This window comes from Gambusia affinis, linkage group LG14, assembly GCF_019740435.1.
Source record: "Gambusia affinis linkage group LG14, SWU_Gaff_1.0, whole genome shotgun sequence".
In the NCBI taxonomy this organism is placed as follows: domain Eukaryota; kingdom Metazoa; phylum Chordata; class Actinopteri; order Cyprinodontiformes; family Poeciliidae; genus Gambusia; species Gambusia affinis.
In genome coordinates, this window is record NC_057881.1 from 5,955,077 (window position 1) to 5,971,220 (window position 16,144).

At 38.1% G+C, this 16,144-nt stretch overlaps 1 long non-coding RNA gene across 1 annotated transcript in view; it reads right to left on the reverse strand.

Moving 5' to 3' along the window:
* LOC122843181 overlaps positions 1-14,935 on the reverse strand; it is a 28,428-nt gene extending 13,493 nt beyond the window's left edge. The window contains exon 1 of the long non-coding RNA XR_006372675.1: positions 14,858-14,935. This is a non-coding gene — a long non-coding RNA (uncharacterized LOC122843181). The remainder of the gene's footprint in view (positions 1-14,857) is intronic.
* Between the last annotated feature and the right edge of the window lie 1,209 nt (positions 14,936-16,144).

Here is a 16,144-nt window from a genome sequence, read left to right on the forward strand (position 1 = left end):
TAGAAAAAATGTTATTCTTTTGTCAAAAGAAAAGTAAAAATTCTGAGTTTTAAGTTACAAATTTCTTGGAAAAAGCACCTTACGACTTATATGAACTTCTTTCAAGTAAATAATTCCTTAATATTGATAGAAAATGACTAATTCCACTTGCATGTTATTTCATTTATAACAATACTTTTTTCTAATGTTATAAGAGAAATAACTTGCCAGAGGAACTAGTAATTAAAAAAGAAAATCTATGTTTTGCTCAAACATTACTTGTAAGATAGTTTTATCTTATTCCAAACTAGACAAAAATATTTGGTAAGATTTTGTGTGTATTTTCATTGTATAAAATATAAAAAGACAAAAGAAACATGTTTCAGGAACAGACCTGATTTCTCCTTTTTCTAAATTCAGAATGAAAATAATGTATGTTCTAAGAATACAAAAAGAAAACGGTATCAATCAGGCTATAAGTGGAGTCAGTGATGTATTGAGCTGGTAGATTATGTGTGAAATGTTGGTGAGGATAAAAGCCTGTAACCCAATCAGCTTCTCTCTGGTTTCTGTGCAGCACTCATGAATTTGTGCTGCAAGAGTCAAAGAGGATTTGAGTAAAATGGTTTTATTAGTGTCAGCAGGCCGGCGGCAGACTGCTGACAAGGTGAGGATGTTGAAATGTGCTCCTCATTGATAACTGATAACCAGGGACACACAGGAAATGTGGGCCAAGAAGAAGATGACTCCATGACAGAGCGAAGAGGGAGAGCAGAGATCCTGCTCTATTTCTGAGGGAGATTATGAGGAAGAGGTCTGAAAAAAAGAGATTAAGGCCAAAGAAGACTTAATGTTGAGAGAATATCTGTCTGGGTAGACTGATACGCACCCAAAGTTCAATTAAATTCAGTTCGGATCAGAGGAGGATGACTCCATCCTTGGCCTAACCTTGAGCAGAAGGGGGCCTGTGTGGCCGCAGCGTCCTGCTGTTTTACTGCATGTCAATGGAAAACAGACAAATCCCGTATTTCCAACATGAAGTGAACGTTTCACCAGGGTGGTTAATCTTTTAATCCTTCAAGTCTTTGCTGTTTAATGAATCTGGGACAACTTACAATCAAACTGAACGCGTTAGTGTTTAATAAATTTAAAGTATTTCATAAACGATCAAATCTGTGATTCAGTTATTGGAGAAAGAACCTTAAAAAACTAAATGTATTATTCCTGCTGAACAGACACTGCAAATTAACAATGATCCGGGTCACGGCACCAAAATGTTAGGTATTTTAGTTTACCTAAATACAAAGAAAGAACCACAGACAACGTTATGAGTTTTCAACCAAGCTTCTGCAGAAGGAGAAGACACAGAGAGCTGCTCCTCAGAACAGTTCACCATGTGTTCTGCAACCCTGCAGTAGAACTTGTCTTTTATTAACACAAAACAAGAACAAAAGGGGCTGGTGCTAATAACATTAGGAGCCCCCAGGATCTAACAGATAGCAGACGCAGTCTTACGACTAAGGGAAACTCTCAAAAGACCACCATCAAAGATCACACTTGTAGTGTTAAAGTAAGCTCAACTCTGTCTCACACCCCTATTTCAATTAACATATAGATGACCCAAGTAACACTACAACAGCTGTAACAATGATAATAAAATTATCCTTACAGTTGTAATAATGGATTTTGTTAAACATAAGCCAGATGTTATAAAACTGTTTTCTTATTGTTGTTTGGGATGTCTTTAAACTATGTAGGCATATCTCAGTAGATTGGAAAAAATTTGTATAATATCATGAAAAGGTTTTTTAATTCAAAATCTGGAAGTAGTTTTATTGTTACACTATTATGTATGCTAACTACCAAATGTTTAAGGATAAAGGAAATAATTATAAGTATTTGTATTTTGTGTTGGTGGATCATCACCAAGTTGTAAGCTGAGACTAAAAATTAAAATAAAATAAATATGATCTCCAAATCATATGAAACCCTTCAAGCCCTTTAAACGTAGAATGTTCAATTCGTACGGAAGAACATTAGGGCCATTAAAAAAAGAATGAAATAATTCTGATTTTAATCTCAATTTTTTTGGGATTTCAGAAGATTAAAGTCAAATTCTGAGGAAAAAAAACCAAAAAGAAAGATTTTTTAAAAATAATAATGGTCAAAGGAAACCCGCTGATTGATTGTGCTCTGGTTGCCATGTGTTGCTGTGAGTAAAACTAAAGTTGTTAAAGCTAATTTTAGATTTTTCTGCAGCTTTAGACATCAGACGGAACAAATTATTGTTTAATTTAACAGGAGCATTTAAGAAATGTACTACTGCTTTGGATTAAATTCATTTAATTCCTTTAAATCAAAACTCTCTTCAGTGTTTACCAACTTCTCATGAAAGTGTGACAGACCGGCGGTTAAACACTTCAGTTCGATTAAAGTGAAACTGAAACAATAAATGCTAAAGGTTGCATATTGAACTGCACACCAGCATTATGGAGCAAATATTCAGCAGTTGCTACTGATAACGCTGTTTATTACGTCTCTAAGGCGTCTTCTCCAACACCTGTTCTGACTGCCGGTGCTGCGCTGATCAACTCATGATGCTGTAAAGTTCTGCCTCCTGGTGCGTTTCATACACGCAGCAGTTCGTAAAAAACTTCCGTAAACTTCACTGGTCTTTCTGTGAACCAAACTGCAAGCAAATCAGACGATTCCTTCAGAATCCAAACTTTATAACTCGGCTGGTGTGAGTATTTAAGGGGAGGGATTAGGTAAAAATGCACTTTTTTGAGGGTTATCTTATGTCTGGTTTGTTGATTCGAGTCCTTTGAGAAGTTATGAAGGAACTAAAGCACCAAATGTTCATAAAAAAATTCAACTTGAAGCCTTGTTTTTATTTAAAACAAATTCCTGCCTATTGTCAGCATATAAAAACAGTCTTTTGTTGCTCAGACATGTTGAGTGTCCATGGAAACTTTCACAAAGACCTGAAAACCCTTTTTTACTTCAAGCAGCTCTTAAATATCTTAAGCGATGTGATTCTGATGCAGTGAAGGACCCTCCATTCTTTGTTTTGCATTTCAAGCATTTTGTGGCAGGTCAAGGACGCTACAGCTCAACTGTCTGTGGCTCCGTCATCACAGAATCAACCATTTGTTTACAGTCATTCAGGGTCCTCACGTTAAAACATTCTTCCTGTTTTGCTGCTTAGAAAATTGGCAATTTTCTGAAGAGTTTTTGTTTGAGTGAAAAACAAGATAATCAGACAAAGCACTAAAAAAAGTGCAGCATCCCTCATCAGAAATCAGCAGACTTTGAAGTGGATGTTTCATGGTAAAATACCTCTGTGGGAGTCTTTCTCAAACTGTGGTCCCATGATGGTCCACAGGCGCCCACTAGTGGCCCGCTAGGAACTGCATGTAAACAACCATTTATTTGTCGTGACGTTAGCTACAGTTAGCTTAGCAAAGCATTGTGTTTAATAATAATAATGGACAAATGGCTTAAGACTAAAAAGAAAGCCTGAAGATACAGGTGGAAAGTTGCATAACTTTTGTTTTTGAGCATCATTACGATACGTAGCATGCAGAGCTAGGTCTGCCGTGAGCAGTACTGCACCCCACGCTGACTAACTGCATTAACACCTAAATTAAAACTGTCAGGCCAAAAGAACATGTTTGTTTTTGTCAACGCAACTCAAGTTTTAATCTTATTATGCTTCTAAAGCATTATTAGTTCACAAAACACTTGTAGTAACTTTTTTTGATCTCTGTGTTTTCTATCATTTGAAAGCTCAGAATCAATACCTTCAGAATCTGTAAAACTCAAAATGCCCTGAGTTATTCATAATTTTACTGTGGCCAGTCACATTTACAAAACAGCGCCACCCTTCACATGAGGAGGAACAATGAGTTAAGACACTAATGTTTTCATTTCAGGTTGAACATATTGAGAGGGCAATTTCATGTTAGGTGGTCCGTGAGTGTTTTTATTTTTTTTTTAAATGGGGCAAGCATTCCTCAGCCTGCAAAAGTTTGAGAAACACTGATCTATTGGTGGAAGTCAGTTAACCTATTGACCTCCTGGTGGGGAAAAAAAACGAAAAAAGCACTAAAAAAAGTGCAGCAGCCTGAGGACCCGCTCTTCACGGTCAAGGTGAGAGCCTTCCACCGGTTGCTTAAAGCCACACACCACCTGAGAAACGTGTCGCGTAATGATCAGGACCCGCCCGCGATCCAGCTAGCCTAGCTACCGCTATCAAGACGGCTAATCCCAGCACGAAGACGCTGGACTTTGACGGCAACGTGCGGCACTGGGCGTGGAGCACTATCATGATCCTGCGTGGTCAATACGAGGAGGTGCGTCAGGCGGAGACGCACCTCCACTTGATGGAGATTGCAGTCAAATGGGCCAGACGCAACTTGGGAAGGAGGTTCAACTTAGACACCGTTGATGAGGTCCAGCTTTACCTCATTACGAAGGAGGGGGAGTCTGCCTCCATCACCTGCCCAGGTAACCCGAGCAACCCACTAGGTAGAGACTTTAAATAAAATGAGGAACTGGTCCCTCAACCTGAAGAACAAATATGTAATCCTGGGGGACTCAAATGTAGCCAGGTTTCCGGCCATTAAGAACCCGGATTTGCAGGTTTGACAGCTTCCCTGGCACTAAGTGGAGGCACTTGACCCACCTGTTTAATAAAGCACCTGTGTTTGAGAATGTTGAGCGGTTGAGTCTCTCCCTGGGGATCAACCTTTGGGCCCAGAGGAACAAAGATGCTGCTGTGCAGGAGATGAGGACTGCACTCAGAGCAGGTAGGGTGAAATGTCCACAGGCGGAGATTTTTGTCCCTGCAGTGAACTTCTCACTGGCATTACCCCTCTTGGAACAGGTGACCTTGACCCACATGAATGTGGAAATAGCGCAGCTCAGCGGTTTCATCCAGGCGCTGGAGAGACAGGCCTTCGCAGTTGCCAGGGACGGCGTCCACTGGACCAAGGCCACCGCTGCTCGGTTGTTGAGCCACTGGAGCCAGTGGCTAAAATAGGTAGCCACACTAGCCTATCTAGGAAGGAGGGGCACTGTGAAATTGTAAATAGAAATGTTTGTAATCTTTCAAAGTTCTTTAACTTTACTCTGTATGTTTTCTGATCACTTGGGGCATGTATGACAGTTTAAATATAATAAACAATGAATGTGCACAAAGGCACTCTTGTTGTTTAACTGTAGCTATCGATCCAGGGTGATAATTATGACTTCCTGACAGCCTCCCCATCTTAGGCTGTTACTTGTTTCACCCACATATTGGATCTTACAAATTTTGCAGGTCATCAAATAAACACAATTTTTTGATTTGGGGTTTCCTGATTGGTCTGATTTGAAAATTGTGTTGTTGAATCTGTTTTTTGATGTTCAATTGTGATTTATTAATAAAAAAAAATACAGAAGTTAGTTACAAGAAGTTACAGAATTATGACGATGTCTCACGTTGAGTCAACTATAATGACCGTTCAGACCGCAGACGCTTGGAAAACAATCGTATGCAAATTAGTTATACGTGTGGAAGTTGCACAGATCAGATTTTGTGGGTGAAAAGATCTGAGTCGGGCTGTTCAGGCTGCTGTGAAGAAGTTCGATGTAAGTTGCGTATGTAGCCTTTCTGGCTCATTGGCTTCCATTGATGAATAAACGGCGCCGTCCATTATGGCAAAGGTCCCCAACCTTTTTGTCACCGCGGACCGGTCAAGCTTTGGAAATTTTTCTGCGGCCCGGGTGGGGGGGTGTCTCACATGGCATAATTTCTCCCATTATTTTACCGTTATGACAATCTTAGAACGTGATTTCAATGCGATAATCCTGCTATGTAGTGTCTTACAAAAAACGTGATCTAAAATCTGGACTGTCGCAGCTTGTGGGGTTTTCCCTGACTGGGAGCGAGAACGCAGCCTGTTGAATGTGACAGGTAGCCAGTCAGAAATCGCGGTGACGTAAGAACGTAAGAGGGAATCCCAAACAAACAACAGCTGACCTGGCGCAACTAAGAATCCGGTGGATTTCGGAGATCATATGTGGAAACAACGTTACTGTTTATTAAACATTTCGTAAAGGAATATCCATAGAAAAGATTAGGAGAGGAGTTGGAGCGAAATTGCGACCGCAATTGATAAATCCGTTAGCATTTCAGCTATTTATTATTAACTTAACATAATTAGATTATAATGATAAGGTTATTTATTCAGTCAGTGCTTGATGCTGACACCAGCCACATGCATTGGAAATAGATTTTCACTAGGAAAACATTGATTAATGCCTGGTTTTAAAATTAGTTAACTAGACGTATATTTGTTATTTTGTGCCCATTGTTGTTGTAAACAATGGGCAATGTAATTGTAAACATTTAATTGTAAACATTAAAATAGTAAATACTGTAATAACAATCAACTATCTCGGTCATTAACCAATGACGCTTAAAGAAACAACCATCTGTTGATGGTTTTTGTAACAGAATTTACCTCCATATAGTGCAGTGCGCAAAATCCAACGCATTTTCTTTGTTATATATATCTTTTATCGCTTAAAATAAGCTCACAAACTACCTTGTCAGCCGCGTTTGTTTATTCTAAATTCATAAACAGTGGGTTTTTACAAATTTCTCTATCTGGAATCTGAATGTCGGTGAGTGAAGTCGGTTCGGGTGTGGTGTGTTGCTCCTGACTCGTACCACACTGCATGATCGAAACTGTTATATACTTAAGTTTTTTTTGTTTATTTTAGCGGTTGGTGTGTGGTCTCTCAGGTTTTGAAAATCAGCCGACAACTCTAAATGTGAACACGGCACGATTTTTGAATTAGAAATAGATTAATATAAATATATTTCAAATAGACTCACAAGCTCTCTCTTGTTGACCACTGCCCTAACGCTCAAACGCTGTAACGTTTAAACATCCCTTCAAAATAAAATACAGATATGTCGCAAAAATGAATATAAAGAACATTTTATTTTTAAGAACATTTTAACTCATGACAACAACACATTAATGTGAGCCCTGAGGTTGTTTCTCTCCAAGTCTCCATCTAGGATTGATGGGGGATAGCGACACTTGAAGTGTGTTGCTTATGTCCAGCCTATTCCGTTGTTTTGTTTTGGTCGCTGTCACTGCAGAAAACCCCGCTTCACATAGATATGATGTCGGAAATAGCAACAGGGTTTTCAGTGCTGTGGTGGCGATGTCAGGGTATTCTGCCATGACTTTAATCCAGAACACCGGCAGAATTGCTGTCTCAAACATATTTTTATGGCCGCCATCATTTGCGATCTCCAGCAGCTGATCTTCTTCTTGCACAGACATGCTATATTGACCTGGTTTGTTAACAAATGGGTCGCGGATCCATTCCTTGCCAGTTCATGGGTCTTTTGTGGTTGGGAAGTAGCGTTCGAACTCCTTTAAAAGCAAAGAGAGGTGATCCTGCACCAGCTGAGAGAATGAAGGCTCAAGCTCATTCTCACCCAAAATCCCCGCTAGTGTTTGAAACATGTCCAATATGCCTTTGTTCACGCGCCGTCCCCACAAATCCAATTTGGCTTTAAATGCAGCTACTTTATCTGCCAACTTGAAGACAGTTGTCATTTTTCCTTGAAGTGACAGATTGAGTTCATTGAGCAGGTTGAATATGTCGCACAGGTAAGCCAATTTTGCGACCCATTCTTTATCACTGAAATGTGCTGCCAGCGGCGACTTCTTTTCTGAGAGAAATCTTTGCAGCGTTTCTCGTAATTCAAACACTCTGGCCAGCGATTTTCCTCGGGACAACCATCTTATTTCAGTGTATAAGAGAAGGTGTCTGTGCTCTGCGTCCATCTCCTCACAAAGTTGCTCAAAGAGGCGAGAGTTAAGGGCTTGTGCTTTGACATTGTTAATAACTTTAACAACATCATTCAATACGCTGTTCAGTTCTGGCGGCATTTTTCGGCTTGCCAGCATTTCCCTGTGAATGATACAATGTGTAGATTCACATTCAGGTGCAACGTCCTTAATCCGAGCAGTTGAACCAGACAGCCGTCCGGTCATAGCAGCAGCTCCGTCTGTGCATATGCCGACACAAGAGGACCATTTCAGTTTTTTTGATATATAACCATCCAGCGACTTGAAAAGTGCTGCGGCGGTGGTGTTGGTTGGCAACGATAATGCACATAACATATCCTCATGCACCTCCTCCTGATAAATATATCGCACATACACAAGTAGTATTGCCTCGTTGTCAACATCTGTAGATTCGTCTACCTGGAGGGCGTACCACGGTGATTTATTAATCCTCTCCAACAGTTGTGTCTCAATGTCTTCAGCTATTTCTTCAATGCGGCGAGTCACGGTGCTAGCCGACAGAGGCACTTGCTCGATCTTTTTAACAGCAGCCTCTCCTAGTAGTTCACGGCAAATGTCTTTAGCGGAGGGCAAAATCAATTCTTCACCAATAGTAAATGGCTTTTTAGCCTTAGCAATACCAAGTACGATGCTTTCAGGGCATTTGCATTTACTGTTGTGGTGGCCCTCAGTAATTTCTTCTGTCCATCATGTTCTTGTTTTTTTCTTTCAAAATACTCCAGCGGCTTGTCTTTTAATCCGGGATGTTTTGATTCTAAGTGCCGAAGCAATTTTGACGGCTTCATTGCCTCATTAGCAAGCCGGTCACCACATATGACACAGAGCGGGCTTGGAATATGACAATCACCTACCGGGATAAATCCATATTTCAAGTAGGACTCCTGGTATTGTCTGTTAAATGTTTTTTTTCTTTTCTTGCAAGTGGGCTCTTCTGCCTCTTCACTGACCACTTTCCCCTTTGTAAAAAAACTTTCTTAAGATAACTTTTTATTACTCATTTTGCCTGTTACTTACTCCCTGTTGGCGCGCAAGACAACCGACAGAATCCGGTTATAGGTTTTTCAAAATAAAAGCTCATTCAGACTCCGATAATACACAAAACAAATATATTTAATTATTTTTTGCGCGGCCCGGTACCAATTGGCCCACGAACCGGTACCGGTCCGCGGCCCGGGGGTTGGGGACCACTGCATTATGGGTTTCATAAACACTGCTATGTGATGTCAAAGTTCTTCTGCACACACAGGTCACTTTATTTATAACTCTAATTGGGAAAAACAAAAATTAAATCAATTAGCACCTAATTGTTGTGAAATTATTTTATCTAGTTTCGTTTTGGTTATTTAAAAGCTTGAACCAACTGTAAAAAATGTAAAAATTGCAAGTGAATCTCCATGTTTTGATGTTAAAGAGAGAGGGCTACAAAGAGCATCTGCGGCCTTTTACTGCATCTGAAATCAGCCTTTCTCTGCTCACTTGTGTTGTCTGTGGAGTGACTGTGGAAACTTTCACACAGAACTGGAGATCTTTTTTTTTATTTTCAAGCAGCACTTATATATCTCAAGTGGCACAGTGCTGATGAATTCAAGGATCCTCTATTCTTCCAGTTTTGCATTTCGAGCATTTTTCCTAGCAACTTTTCAAGTTGTTTACAACATAAGGACTCGTCACAGAGATCTCAACAAATTCTGGCTCCCTCATCTAAAAATTTAACTATTTCCTATAGGTTTCAAAACCTAAAACATTGGTGTACAACCAAAAACATTCAGCTTTAATGTTGGCATTTGAAGGACCATTGGTCCTCTGGAGGATTGCTGGAAGTCAGTTCAGCTAGCGAGACATTTTTTAACACAACCTGCCTACTTCTCATTTCATGTTAATTTCAGAACAAAAGTTTAAGGAATGTTGAGGAGTATTCAGTTAAGTCTGTGTGCACCGCTCTACCAAAGGGCTTGAAGTATCTTCACAAAACACCAGAATAATCACAGGAGTATTGAAGTGCAACCTTTCAAATATGCAAACCTATGGTTTTACAGAACATTCTCAAAAACAGAACTTTCTCTAAGCAAATTCCTAACACCATTGTTGCAAAATAAAGAAATCAAACTACATGTCACATTCTCATGCACCTTTTTGTTAATGTGGATGCTTTGCTAGGTCAGCTCATTTACACATCCAAACTTCGAATCTAGCTGCAAAAAGTTCAAAATCACATAAGTAAAATAAGACATGGCCATTTAAAGTGTTAACGTGTGAAAATAACTGAGCGGTTTAAGTGTACTTAATAACCAGGGGTTGTCACCATATTAAAAATAAATAAAATAAAGTTTAGTGTAACTCAACAGGCTTGTTAGTGAAGGTCAGATAAGACCAGTCATTAATACAGAAACACAGCAGACAGGCAGCAATGTAACTGTGAGGAAGTTATGACATAAAACAGTGCCACTAGATCATCATCTGCAGAAATATGATGGACTGAATTCATCTAAATTTACAGGTTTGGCAATTTACCAAACCTGTAAATTTTGGTAAATTTTACAGGTTTGGTAAAACCTGTAAAATTGATCAGAGAAGCAACCAAGAAGGCCATGGTAACTCTGGAAGAGCTGCAGAAATTAACAGATCAAGCAGCAGGATTTTTTAACAGAACTGCTGGTTACTCATGCCAGAAATCTAACCGTATTGGAAACGACACAAGAAAAATCCCATGACTAAAAGGAAGTTAGTTAAAAACAATACATAATTTTCTTCATAAGGAAAGTTGTGGTGACAGCATGATGCTTTGGATAACATAAAATAACACTTTTCAAACCTTTGGTCTTCTTCAAATCTGAGCAACAATGCAGAGAATTAATAAAACACATATATTTTGCGTACAGGTAAACCCATAATGGAGAACATCACTGATGCTATTTTTGGGAGCAGGAAGACCATCTGTGTGATCAGCCGACACTACCTGCAGAGTGAATGGTGCTCCAGAGAGATCCAGATGGCCAGGTGGCGGTGGAGTGTTGCTTTTAAGTCTTTTTAAGCAGAAGGGGAAAAAAATGAAATTGGCAGCAGAAAGTGGAAAGTTGACTAAGCGTGTCACAGAGCAGCAAACACAATCCTGTGAGATTTGATGCTTGGACAAATTTAGTCTTTAGCACTAATGCAGCTTGTCAGATAATGCACGGACCTGGATCTCAGTGGAAAAATATAAAATATGTTGTTTACCTGAAAAAAGAAAAATGAATAACAATAAACTAAAATGAAAATAGATATTACATTATGGAATAGCATAAGTCATAAAATTTCCATCTGAGGTCAACCCATAGAACCACTGATCTTATAATTTCCAATTTTTAATGCTGTAAACTTTTACATTAATAAATGTATATGTGTGTTTTTTCCAGGTGATAAATTGGCCAATGATTCATTAAGTTGACTGAAAAAACTATAAAAAGTCAAGTAACTTTTCTTGTTTGTTTTTTATTACTTAAATGCTAAGTAAAATTTTAAAGAACATTAAAAACATAAAATACAAATACCACATAAACAAAGCAGTATATACTAATAATACATTCACAACAAAATATAAATAATTGTAAACTAAAAGTAACCTTTAGAAAAAAGTAACTCATTGTCCATTTTCAGCAGCTTACAGTGCCAAGAATAAAACTTAGGTCAGAAAAAGTGTTTGTTAATCTTAATGTTGAGTCACAATAAATAACCTTGAGAAAAATAAATGCTCTCACAAAACATGCATGTTTAGGTTTTGTACCGTATTTTCACGACTATAAGGCGCACATAAAAGTATCGCTACTCTTATTTCTTCAAAATGTGCTGCGCCCTGTGTTGTTTTTGCAAGGCGGACGTAGTAGAGAACACCATGAGAACGTTAAAGGGGGACGTGTGAGCGTAGATTGTATATAAAAGAACGGGTATGTGCGTAATGCTGAACATCGTTGTTTTAACAACCCTGAAAATGGCAAAGAGACACACTTAATCGATGATTCGCAAGTGCAGGAAGCTGAAAAACGAGCTCCGACAGGTCAAGAAGACGCAACTGAGCTTCCGTGGAAATAAGGCGAGGTGGCCTGAGTTGGAGGAAAGACGAGAGCAGTTGATCATCGAGCAGAGAACAAGTGGGAGAAGCGTTTCGACGGTCACCATTCGACTAACAGCAGTAACACTAGCAGAAGAAATTAAAATTGGAACATTTCCAAGGAGGTCCGTCTTGGTGCTTTCGTTTCATAAAACGGTGCCATTTTTCCATCCGGACCAGGACTACGGTAGCGCAGACACTTCCAGCGGATTATAATGAAAAGCTGGTCATCTTCCGCTGCTACTGCACCGAACACATCGCCGAAAAATACATCCAGCCCAGCCACATCACTAACATGGACGAGGTGCCGCTCAATTTCGACGTCCCGGTGAGTCACACTGTGGAGAAGAAGGGGACCAGCACGGTAGCGATACGCACAACGGGGTACGAAAAGTCTTCTTTTACTGTTGTGCTTGGCTGCCATCCTAATGGACAGAAACTGCCGCCTATGGTGATATAAAACCTGCGCCCTATGATCAGGTGCGCCTTATGTTTGTGTTAAATACGGTAATGGAACAAAAACTGAGACTGCGCGTTTTAGTACGGTGAGCCTTATAGTCGTGAAAATACGGTAAATGCAAAACATAAATCATTAATGCAAAACAGGTTGCTAAATGGAAAGGTCTAGTACTGAAGGTCTTCAAGATTATAACTGTTATGAATATAATAAAAACAGTGATATCTGTTGTTATTATTACTCTCTCATTAAATAGCTATTTTCTGTCCTCCAAATGCATAAAAGGAAAAACACCAGTTATTTTCCTTGAGAATGATGCACTGGTTGTCACCATTTTAGGAATAGATGCCTTATTGTTCCTCTTGTTTGCTTCCTGTCACAGCTGAGTGGAGCAGAGAAAGCAGAACCAAACATGAAGTTTAAATCTGTCAAATGTCACTTTTTACTCATTTTATTTATTTTCAATTTAAACATTTTGCACTTGACAGATTTAAAAGTGCTTTGCCAGTTGCCATTTTATTAGCTTAATTTTAAGGAAAACAATTAAGCTCAAGTAATTTTTAATTACAGATTATAATAAAGTAAGTAACACCACTTTTAAATCATGGTTGGTAATATAAGTGAGTTTTAGCATCACAGTTTTATTTTATTTTTTACTGGTTTGGAAGAGAAAAATAAAAACAATCTGAATCTGCTGCTAAAAAGGAAATTGAAAATACTGAAGAAGAAATATTGCCCTACAGACTATAGCCCAAGAAAAATATTAAATTATCAAGCTACGGTTACTTCATTTATTGTGAGAAGATAAAATACACTAAAATAGTAAACAATGTGTAATAACATTTTAAATAGGTTTTTTGTTTGTTGTTTTTTACTTCACTCTTTTGGCTCTTTCAGTATTGATTTAGTCATTTATTTTATATTCATTGATTCTTTACTAGAGGCTTTAACTTATAAAATTTTATTACCAATTATTTTGTTATGGTCTATGATTTTAGTTATGTTGACTGTACCTTGCCTTTTATTCTTTTTTTTTTAAAGATTTAGTTTCACTTCACTGGTGTTCCTGAAATGCTCATCCTTTATGCTCCGTTAGATACGGTCCAAGACCTCTGAGACCTCTTTTTTCCTGTATTTATATAGTGCTCGCTGAGTTCTGTAACTGAGAACCGGAACCAGATCTTTATTTTGGTGGTTAGATAAATTCCATTATCATGTTGCACCATCCAGTTCTTTTTTAGATAAAAATTTTTTTCATCCGACATGTTCTTTTATAACCTTTTCATAAACATGGTGGATTCTATGATGGTGAGCTGGCTAGGTCCTGCAGCAGCAAAATAAAAACCAATACTGTCATCTCCATGTTTCAAAGTTTGCATGAGTTTTTTTTTCCCAGAATACAATTTGATCCATGCCAAACAGGTTCAGGAGAAATGAAACGGGAAGCAGCATGTTCCCGTTTCATGGGAACATGCTGTGGGAACATAAAAACAATCTGAATGTGCTGCTAAAAAGATTCAGATTGATTCAGATAGACACAATGAAGCCTCATTGTGTCTCGCTTCACACAATGAAGCGAGACACAATGCAGCCTCGCTTCATTGTGTCTTTAATTTCAAATTTGTATTCAAAAATACATTTCAATTCACATTTCTGTTGTACATAAATAAATTATTATGTTTCTATGTTTAAAATAAATTTCTATTCTGCTTATAATTACCATTTAAAAAAAATCTATTTCTATGTGCCTGTTCTTTATCTTTAAACATTTTACCTTTAAAATAGTGCTTTCATTTGGATGAATCTGTGGGTTTCCACACAATAGCAAACTTATATAGTTACAAGAGTGTCAACTGAAATAATATTCCCAATTGCTTCTACTTGGACTGCCAATTAATCATTGTTATATTTTTCCCAAAGCAATAATAATCAATATTAAATGTATAAAAGAACTGGCCATTTTCCTATTAAAACAGTGATAACTAAACTTTATAAGAGCGTCCGGGATTCTACACTACTACACTTAACGTGGACGTGGAGCGCCGCCATTACACAGCTTCGTGTCTTCTACAGTTAAAGAAGGGATGGGGCGCCGCCATTACGCAGCTTCTTGTCTTCTACAGTTAAAGTAGGGATGGAGCGCCGCCATTACACAGCTTCGTGTCTTCTACAGTTAAAGTAGGGGTGGAGCGCCGCCATTACACAGCTTCTTGTCTTCTACAGTTAAAGTAGGGGTGGAGCGCCGCCATTACACAACTTCTTGTCTTCTACAGTTAAAGTAGGGGTGGAGCGCCGCCGTTGCACAGCTTGGGTCTGCTTGGTAACGAGCGCAGCCTAACCGCTCCGTTAACATGGTTAAACTTGAATAAAACCACAAATACGTTGGCTATAAAGCACCTAAATCACACACAGTTCTCCTTTAAGTGAGTTTGTATGCATTTTATGCAATATTACCTGAATAAACAGGAGAAACGATGAGAAGGGCAGCAGCAAGAAGGTTTACTTCGCCTGGCGGACCTACTGAATTCATACCACACCGCCCCCTTGTGGCGCGCTCCACAACCGCATTCACCTCAGGATCAACTAGAGATAACTTTAACTTTCTAAAATGATTTTTCACTTACAACTGAAATGTTCCTTGTAAAGTTTTTTTTATATACATTATAAGCTATTCTCAATATAAAATAAACAAATGATACTGTGCGATTTGTGTGGGTCACACTGGTTTTTCTCAGACTTTGGTAGTAACCAGTAAAATTTACTCAATAACATTTATTTGAGTAACGTTTTTTTGGGGGAAAAGTACTTTTAAAAGTACTTTTAGAAGTATAACTTTTACTTGAGTAATTTTATTATGAAGTATCGCTTCTCTTATTTCTCGATTCCCTACCCACTGAAATATATTTTACCCAAATGTTCACTTTTTTTTTTGAAAGAAATTGATTTGGAAAATTTTTCTTTTGCGTTATTTTTGTTACTTATATGAATTATTGTCATTTGTGTATTTAAAATACAAAAAAATTCTACTTACCTTTATATGTAATTTTTAAGAATTAAATGATTGACAATTTGATCAGATACTCAGTTCTTCAGTAGACTTTTTACCAAATACTTTACTTTTACTCGGATCGCTGCTTTTTACTTTTACTTGAGTAAAAATTATGTTGAAGTAGAGTCACTCTTACGTGGGTACAATTTTTGAGTACTTTGCCAATGTCTGGTCTTTCTCTAGATTCACTGCTTGAACGCCTCCCAACCATGAAAAAAGAGGAGTGCCAACATTTAAAAAAAAAGTTAATGTAATTGAATTAAGTGTGTCAAACTTACTTTATTTACATTTCTTTAACATACCAACTTAATAAATTGACTTGGATTTATTATTTAATTTAATGTGTGAATAATTAAATACATGCAATTAAAAACAGAAATTGTGTTTTAATTATTAAAAGCTTCCATATCTTCTGTCCGATTTTTGTGCTTGTTTATATTACTTCCTCACAGAAGTACCACAACGTTGCCTCCTCTGGCCACACTTTTTACTCTATTTTTATTCTGTTGTATTGCTACACTTCCCTTTCACTTCAGTAAACTGTTTTGTGAAAGGACAACAGTGCATCTAAAAGAAGGAACTAAATTGACACACAATAAGGAAAAGGTCAAAATACAGATGGGGATCGTTTTGTGCATGTTCCTTTAACCACTAAAGGAAATTAACAATCTCACCTCAACTTATCCTGAAGA